General features: G+C 41.0%; 1 pseudogene; it reads right to left on the bottom strand.

Moving 5' to 3' along the window:
- Window positions 1–455: 455 nt before the first annotated feature.
- Window positions 456–1,302, bottom strand: LOC102821470 (annotated as a pseudogene).
- Between the last annotated feature and the right edge of the window lie 8,272 nt (window positions 1,303–9,574).

The raw sequence follows: 9,574 nt of genomic DNA, 5'->3' as shown, positions 1-9,574 counted from the left end.
AGATTGGAGGAAGACTCATTAACAACCTGTGATATGCAGATGATACAACTTTGCTTGCTGAAAGTGAAGAGAACTTAAAATATTGATAAAGATCAAAGACCATGGCCTTCAGTATGGGTTGCACCTCAATGTAAAGAAAACAAAAATCCTCACCACTGGACCAATAAATAACATCATGGTATATGGGGAAAAGATTGAAGTTGTCAAAGGCTTCATTTTGCTTTCATCCCACATCAACACTCATGGAAGCAGCAGTCAAGAAATCAAATGGCATATTGCATTAGGCAAATCTGCTGCATAAGACCTTTTTAAAGTGTTCAAGAGCAAAGGTGTCAGTCAGTTTGAGGACTAAGGTGTGCCTGACCAAAGCCATATATATATATTTTTTTTTTTTTTAAACAAGCAACAGGCTCCAACAGGCTGAATTCACTTCTATTTTTCTTTTATCAAAACCACTATGTGGTTGCCACTGCTGGAGACTGGGTCCTCAGCACAGAGACTCTGGTGTGGATCTTCACAAGGTGATCAGTGAACTTCTGGTAGGGAGACTTTGTGAACACAGTCTCTTTCCAGAGGTCAGAGGTGAGTCAGCTGTAGGTCTTGGAGATGGCATCAAAGGTGGCCTTGGAGAAGTTGCCGGACAACCCCTGGCCGAGATGTAACAATCATCAATACCAGTCATCAGCAGCACCTTCCTGTGCACAGGGGCTGAAACGATGCCAGTGCCTCTGGGTGCAGGGATGAGACACACCAGGACAGAGCCGCAGCAGCTGGTCACCTTGCAAGGCACTGTGTAGGGTTTGCTGATCTTGTTCCCCCAGTAGCCTGGCCACACGGGGATGATGGACAACTTGGCCAAGATGATGGCCCCGTGAATAGTTGTGGCCACCTCCTTGGAACACTTGACACCGAAGCTAACTTGGCCATTTTAGTCCCCAGTGATGACAAACGCCTTGAACCTGGTCCACTGGCCAGCGCGCGTCTGTTTCTGCACAGGCATGATCTTCAAAACCTCGTCCTTGAGGGACATTCCCAGAAAGAAGTCAATGATTTCAGACGCCTTGATTTGCAGGGAGAAAAGGTAAATCTCCTCCAGGGACTTGATCTTCATGTCCTTGACCAGACGACCCAGCTTGGTGACCGGGAGCCACTCCTTGTCCTCGGCTTTGCCTCCGCGAGCACCGCGGCCTTGGCCATGGCCCCTACCACGGCTGTGACCCTGGACCCGAAGACCACTGCCAAGCCTCCGCGGAAGCCACCGTGGGCTCCTGCACCCGGGCCCTCCCGCTGCACTGGCGTCATCTGCCATTTGGTGTTTTCTCAGAGAAGAAGTCATAATATTTTTAATAGCTTCATATGAATGTGAAAGTTGGACAATGAATAAGGAAGACTAGAAGAATTGATGCATTTGGGTTATGGTGTCTGTCAGAGTAAAGGCTAAAATAGTTATTAAAGAAAGAGGCAGAAAGAAGTGGTTCAACAACAAGGGCAGGTTTATTGGATAAACCTGAATCAATGGCCCCCTTCCTGTACGGGCAAGGCGCTTTTATCCTGTAGCCTGGGTAAAAAGGGGCAAGGAAAGCTGTGGTTGTCTTGAATAGGATGCCGAGCAATGGTAGGGGGTGTCTGGGCTGATAGGGTGATTGATTTCTTGGAGGGGAGGGGAGCATGAAATTTAACAATCTAAGAGTTTGGGAAATGGAAACTTACATTACAACAGCCTAAGAGCTTTCTGTCATTGGCAGAAAAGTGTATAAAAAGTACCACGAACTGCCAGCAGAACAAACAAATCTGTATTGGAAGAAGTAACATCTAGAATGCAGACTTTGTCTCTCATACTTTGAACCAGTCTCTGGAGAAGGACATCATGGGCCTGGAGCCTGAAGCCAGTAGCTCTGTCTCTCCATACCACCACCTCTGCCGTCGTCTCTGCTGTCCCTGTTTCGCCAGGTAGGGTTCTCATGCTTCACTCATGCTCTTCCTTCTTGATAGTACTGGAATTTTCCATCTCTGCTTCTGAAATGCTGCCTTTTAAACCTAGTGGAGGGCAAAACTAACCAATCCCAGCCTTAAAGTCCCATATACCTTCTTTGCATGGTTTCACCCAATCACTTGAAGTTCTGATATGGCATTGTGGCATAAATCACTGGGCTGCAAGGTTGATTTGAATCACAAGGTCAGCAGTTCACACTCATCAGCCACTCCTTGAAAACCCTATATGGGGAGCTATGAGTTGAAACTGACTCAGCAACACTTAATAGCAACAACAAAATCCAATCATTTAGTAGGGATAAAGAAGACTTTGTATAGAAAAACCACATCAATTAAATTCACAAATGGATTCTGAAGCAACAGAACCCCTAATTTGTAAACTGGACGATAACTCTCTCAATACTAGTATTTTAGAAGAACAATCAGTAAAAAGAGTGAAAAAAATCCAGAGAAAGCCTCAGAGTTATATGGGACACCATAAAGAGTAACAACTTAGGGGTGATCAGAATTCCAGAAAAGGAAGAGACAATAAAAAAGCACAGAGAAAGATATCCAAGAGTTGTTGGAAGAAAACTTCCTTAAGATCATGAAAGTCAAGAAGATATGCATACAAGAAGCTGAATACATTCCAAACCAGATATAGATCTCAAAGGAAAATCACCAAGATATGTCATAGTCAAACTTTCCAAAGACAAGGAAAGAATCCTAGAGCAGCTCAGGAAAAAAGAAAAGTTACCTACAAAGGAGAATCAGTAAGTCTAAGTTCTGATTTCTCAGCAGAAACCATGCAGGCAAAAAGGCACTGGGATGCTATATACAAAACTCTGAAAGAAAAAAATTGCCAAACAAGAACCTTATACCCAGCAAAGCTGTCCCTCAAATACTACGGCGAGAGAGTGAGATTAGGACGTTTTCTGATAAACAGAAATTAAAGGACTTTTTAATGACTGGACCAACTTTACAAAAAATGCTAAAGGATGTTCTTTGCACCAACAGCAGCAAACAACAACCAGAGATTACCATACATGACAACACCACCCAGAACTGAATCCAGATATGCTGTTGTTGTAGTTAAGTGCTTTTGAATCAGTTCTGACTCATAGTGAACCTGTATAGGGTTCCTGAGGAGCAGCTGGCAGATTTGAAGTGCAGGCCTTATGGTTCACAGTTCAGTGCTGCTTCTACAGTGCCACACCAAGAGTCAAAGTGAAACAAACCTACAAGACTGAAAATAGGGAACAACAGATACCAATTTATAATGAAGTCAACTACAAAGCAAAACGAGGGACTAATATAGACATAAAGCTTTCAAATGGTAGGCAAATTATTCATGGGCTAGAGGGTAGACACATGTTTACAGGGTTGACAGGGCAGGCAATATGCGACAGGAAGGAGATTAGCAGATGAAAGATGAAGGTAGTAGGAGACACAGGGAGGAATGTAATAGTTAAGTTAATAGAGATAAATAGTGTTGACTGCTCTGTAAACCTTCACTCAGTTCACAATAAAAATTTTTTTTTTTAAAGAAAGACCAATCACTAGTGAAAGACATCATACTTGGTAAAATACAGGATCAATGAAAATAAGTGAAACCCTTAATAGATGGATTGACAAAAATAGCCAAAACTATGGACTCAGGCATTCCAAAGATCAAGAAGATGGTGTAGGACTAGGCAACATTTCCTGCTGTTTTGCATAAGGTATTCATGAGTTATATTCAATTTAATAGCTACTAACACCTGGATTGTTAAGGAGCTCTGGTAGCGTAGTGGTTATGAATCGGGCTGCGAACCTTAAGGTCAGCGGCTCGAAACTACCAGCCGCTCCGCGGGAGAAAGTTGAGGCTTTCTACTCCCGTAAAGATTTACACCCTCGGAAACCCTGTACAGGGTCGCTATGGGTCGGACCCGACTTGATGGCACTTAACAACAACAACAACACCTGGATTGTTACCCTAAAGGTCAGCAGTTAAAACCCACTAGCTATTCCTCAGGAGAAAGATGAGGCTTTTGTAAATCTTCTGTAGAGATTTACAGCCTCAGAAACCCTATACAGACTTGCTATAAGTTGGAATCTACTTGATGACAATAGTTTTGTTGTTGTTGTTGATTTTTAAAAATTTTAGTTTGATTTTTTAAATTTTTTGATTAGTCCAAATAAAAACACACTAAAGTTTTGTCACCTTTAAAAAGATTTTTTTAATTCAATAAGAAGACCAAACAAAAGTCACAAAGAAAATATTCCATTTAATGTTCTTTATGAATCCACAGAAGCAGCAGTCAAGAAGTCAAACCACGTATTGCATTAAGCGAATCTGCTGCAAAAGACCTCTTTGAAATGTTCACAAGCAAAGATGTCACTTTAAGGATGAAGAAACACATGACCATGGTACTTTCAGTCATCTCATATGCATGCAAAAGGTGGAAAATGAATAAGGAAGACAGAAGAACTGTTACCTTTAAATTCTGTATGGTGTTGGCAAAGAATACTTACTATAGTATGGACTGCCAGAAGAACAAACAAATCTGTCTTGGAAGCAGTACAGTCAGAATGCGCCTTAGAAGTGAAGATGGTGAGACTTCATTTCATGTACTTTGGGCATGTTATGAGGATGGCACCTAACAACAACATGTGATCCTGAATACTTCACTTTTATGATTACGGAAACAATCAGCTTTCAAAGTCTTTCTAAGAGAATTTATGTCTGACTCATATCTAAAACCCTTTGTCATCGAGTTTATTCCAACTCATACTACAGCCCCATGGGTTTTCTAAGACTGTAAAACTTATAGAAGTGGACTACCACATCTTTCTCCTGCAAAACTGCTGGTGGGTTTGAACCGCCAACCTTTTGATTAGCAGTCAAGCTTTTAACCACTGCACCATCAGGGCTCTCTGACAGCTATCTAAAGCTCTAATACTCACATTAGAAAAGTAAGCACCCACTTAGCAATATTTTCAGATAACATGACCTTGTGGGTTTTTTCCTCCAAAAAAAAAAGAATAAACTAGGTGGTTTTTTTCAAAGACATGTCAACCAATCTAGCTGTGTACACACGTCACTCAGGTATCAATTGTACAAGTTGTACACTTGCTTATGTGTTCCTGAAGATTTTAGTCCTGTTACTTTTTTTCTAATAAAAGCACTTGAGCATTTTCTCTTTCCTTACCCTTCTTCCCTTGCCTTTTCTGAGGTGTGGCCCACCCTTTAACCCGAAGCAAATGTACCTTCCCAGAGGATGTGCTTTATTTTTAAAGAACAGGCTTCTGTCTCACAGACCCAGAAGATTAACTACTCTGAACTGGGAAGGGGGTCTATCAATAAGAGACATCTAAAAACCATTGTTCATGGTGTATTGTTGAATGTGTTCTTTAGAACACAATTAGTCAACCGTCTCCTGCTTCTGAATGTATCCCCTTCTTTAACCTTTTCATAATTTGGCCTCGCTTTTAACCTAGAGCCACCTTTTCGGATAGGATAGTTGTAGTGGTAGGAAGTCACACTATTTGACAGCCAGCCCAGAATGGCAGACAGAATACTGCCTGGACACCAAGCAATCAACTACTAATCCCAGCTCCACTGTGGAGCTCTCAGCATATCACATATTTTTCCAGGGTGTCCGTGACCCATGTGATAAACGTGCACTTGATGTATTGCTCAGAGGAGAAAAGATTGGGAATAATTCATTGTTTGATTTCTCTTGACAAAGAAAATTACATGTGTGACTGAAAATCCAGTTACTAATGTGCAAACTCATATTAAGGCAGTTCAAGCTCACCAGCTGCTCCTCAGAAACCCTATATAGGGTCGCTATGGGTCGGAACCGACTCGATGGCACTTCACAACAATAACAAGGGAAGAAAAGAATCTTAGTACCAATGAGACTCTTCCTATAAAACCAAAGCATCCCAATGTCAGACATTTCTTAGAAACGCTGGTAAACAGAATGCTTGAGTCACTTGTAAAGCAGATATATCTCTAGGGCATGAGATTAATAGGTAATTTATATTTCCTTCTTACCCTTTTAAGTCATCTCTGAATCTTCCAATAATATGTAATTCTGTAATTAGAAAAAAAAATTAGAATGAACTTAATGACACAGGAAGTGGTTTGTTTTTTCTTAAATGTTAACTATCAATTATCATTATTATTTTAAAATTTTCCTACTTTCTGCTCTCTTCATTCACATGGTTAAAACACTTTTTTTAAAAGGTCTCTTTTCTAATTACAAGGAGTTCTGGTGACCCACTGCAATCAAGTCAATTCTGATTCATAATAATCAGTGATATAGGGTTCCTGAGACTGTAAATCTTTACAAGAGCAGACAGTCTTATCTTTCTCCTGTGGAGCTTATGGTGAGTTTGAACCATCAAACTTGTGATTAGCAGCCTAACACCTAACCCACCAGGACTCCTTGTAATTAGAAAAGACACCTTTAAAATAAAAAAAATAAAATAAAGCTTTAAACATGTGAATGAAGAGAGAAAAAAGTAAGAAATCTTTTAATAATAATGATTATTGATAACTAACATTTAAAAAAAAAAACAAAAAACCCAGTGTGGTTGAGTCCGTTCTGATTCATGGCCACCCCAAGTGTTATAAAGTAGAACTGCTCACTAGGGTTTTCTTGCCTGTAATCTTTCAAAAAATATTTTATTGTATTTTTGGTGAAAGTTTCCATAAAGAATTAGGTTATTATTGACTCATTCAATATGCGTCGCATAGTGACACTTACACATAGTTACGTTTACATGTGTCACAATGTGTTAGCTTTCTCCTGATTGCCATCTTGTCCTGGTTCTCCTGTTTCTAGTCATCTAACTTCCCTGCCCCGTCTCATCTTACCGTCTCATCTCTGGCCTACGGTAAAAGTTTATCATGGGGTTTCATTGAGATGATTACTTAGAGGTGCACAATACTCACAGGTTGCTGTTGTGAAGTGCCGTCAAGTGGGTTCCGACCCATAGCGACCCTGTATAGGGTTTCCGAGGAGCAGCTGGTGAGCTTGAACCACCGACTTTGCAGTTCAAATGGCTTTGCAGTCTGACACATTAAACCATAGCACCACACCAGGACTCACAGGTAGTATTATTTATTTTAGGAGCCACTCTGTCATTTGACTAAAAGGTGATCTTTGAGAGTGATTCTAGTTTCGAGTGTAAAATATTTCCCAGTGTGATAGTGTCAGGGATTTCGCTAATCTCTACCGGTCCAGTACATTTGGCCTTTTGATAGGATTTTGAGATTTATTCTACATTTTCCTCCCATTCTATCTGGCACCATCTATTGCATCCCTATTATTTAGGTGACTGTTGTTGTTAAGTGCCGTGGAGTCAGTTCCGACCCATAGCGACCCTGTACAGGGTTTCCGAGGTTGTAAATCTTTACAGGAGTAGAAAGCCTCATCTTTCTCCCGCGGAACAGCTGGTAGTTTCGAACCGCTGACCTTAAGGTTCGCAGCCCGATTCGTAACCACTACGCTACCAGAGCTCCTTATTTAGGTGACTAGAATGGGTGATAGTGGTAACTGAGTACCATCTAGTTCTTCTGGTAGTGAGGCTGTTGTTTGTGTAGACTATTAGCCTTGTGGACTAGTGTCTTTTTAAAGTCTTTGCTCTTCTTCATTATCTTTTGCTTCAGATGATGTATCTTAGATAGCTGTTTGAAAGCTTTTAAGACCCCAGATGCTATTCTCCAAATTAGGATGTAGAACATTGTGAATTAAATTGTGCCAATAGACCAAGTTGCCACACGAGACTGATTCTTTTGTGGCAACACTTGGGTAGATCCAAACCACCAATTTTTGGTTAGTAGACAAGTGCAAACTATTTATGCCACCCAAGGAGGCTCAACTAACATTTACTGAGTGTTTATTATCCTCAGTAAGGTGCTGGCTCATTTGCTTCTTCCCAACAACTCTGGGAATTAGGCTATTTATTATTATTCCCATTTCCAGGTAAGAAAAACAAAGCAAAGTGAGATTAAGCCACTTTTCCAAGGGCACTGAGCTTGTAAATGCTGGTACTTCACCTAGATGGCCTAACTTCAGCACCCTTGCTATTCATCACTGAGTTCTACTGATTCCAAAATTATCTAAAAATTAGGCATACTTGGCTTAGAAAGCACTGTATGGTTTTAAAGAACAGATTTATCACACTAATTATATTTTATTTAGGTTAATATTTCCTGAACTCCTCTCTAACAGGAGGCTAGAGGAAAGTTGTTTGAGATCCTGGGAAGTAATACAAGAAAAAAACAAAAGGAAGAAATTAACAAAAAAACACAATAACTAAAAAGAGAAACGAGAGACAAGAAAATGAAGCTATAGGAGAGAAAATAAAAGGAAGAAATAATAATAAGTAAATAAATAAATAAAAACACTTATAAAAACCAGAGAACAAATGATGAAAAGACAGAGGGAGTAGAGAGTAGTAAAGAATGGTCAAAAGGGGAGGGAGGGAAAAAGGGGGGGAGGGGAAGAAGAGGGAAATGAGAAAAAGAAGAAAGGTAAAGGTGGAGATAAAAAGGATAAAATTCAAGGGAATAGAAAGAGAAGGAGGGGAAAGAATCAACAAAAAAACAATGAAACATCACAAGGAAAAACAAACAAACAACAAACAAAAAACCAGAGCAGTTGTTGGACCCACAGAGGTGAAAACTCAGGGAGCGGGGGAGGGGGAGCACAAAGTGGGTGTGAGAAGAATGTGATCACAGAGTTCCTGGCCCTAGACCGAGTTCCTATTGGCCTCCGTATTAGCTAGGTTCAGAGCACTCAATCTGGAAGTAGTTCAGGCCCTTGATGGAGCTGGTTTCAGTGTCTGTTAGGACCACAGAGCAACTGGAAGCAGGGTGACTGGTGGTTAAATGCTGGTCTGGTGGCTCTGGGGGTTCTGTAAATCTGGAGCCAAGCCCACCTGAATCTAGGCACCAAAGCAGTGTAGCTAGCCCCCAGCCTCACACTAACTGGTTTGGCTCCCAACCATGTGGTCCAGAACTCTCTTAGAGCAGGGTCAGTGTTGGGATGGATGAGGGTGGATGCTGGCCACTCATCTGGTCACCAGGTGAGCAGGGGAGAAAAGAAGGAATGGCACCTTTCCTGTTGCCTGTGTGGATCTACTGTTAGACCTCCTGTTGCTAAAGTGACTCACAAGATGATCTCGCTGAGTCTGGCTAGCCATTCACCAGTCAGCCTCCCTCGCTCACTGTCCTTGCTCAACATCTGCTCCCAGCAAACACTCAATTCACTTCTCTAACCTTTCCTCTGAAGTTCAGGGTCCCATAATTTTCATTGTGTCTGTTTCATCTGTGTCATATCTTTGTGGTTGAGGGTCTGTGTAGGGCCTACTCCTCCAACTTGCCAGAAGTCCTAGGTTCATTGAGCAGTTTTTTTTTTTTATGATTAAAAGAAAAAGGCATTATTACAAGCTGGACTGTTAACCACAAGTTGAGTAATTCTAATATATCAGTCCCTCCGTGGGAGAAGGAGGAAGCTTTCTGCTCCTGTAAAGATTTACTGCTTGAAAACTCCACACAGAATCACTATACAGAAACTCCACACAGAATCACTATATAGAAACTCCA

The sequence above is a fragment of the Chrysochloris asiatica genome, unplaced genomic scaffold (genome assembly GCF_000296735.1).
Source record: "Chrysochloris asiatica unplaced genomic scaffold, ChrAsi1.0 scaffold00146, whole genome shotgun sequence".
NCBI lineage: Eukaryota > Metazoa > Chordata > Mammalia > Afrosoricida > Chrysochloridae > Chrysochloris > Chrysochloris asiatica.
The sequence above is the reverse complement of the archived record's forward strand: the minus strand, read 5'-3'. Positions and strand labels throughout refer to the sequence as shown.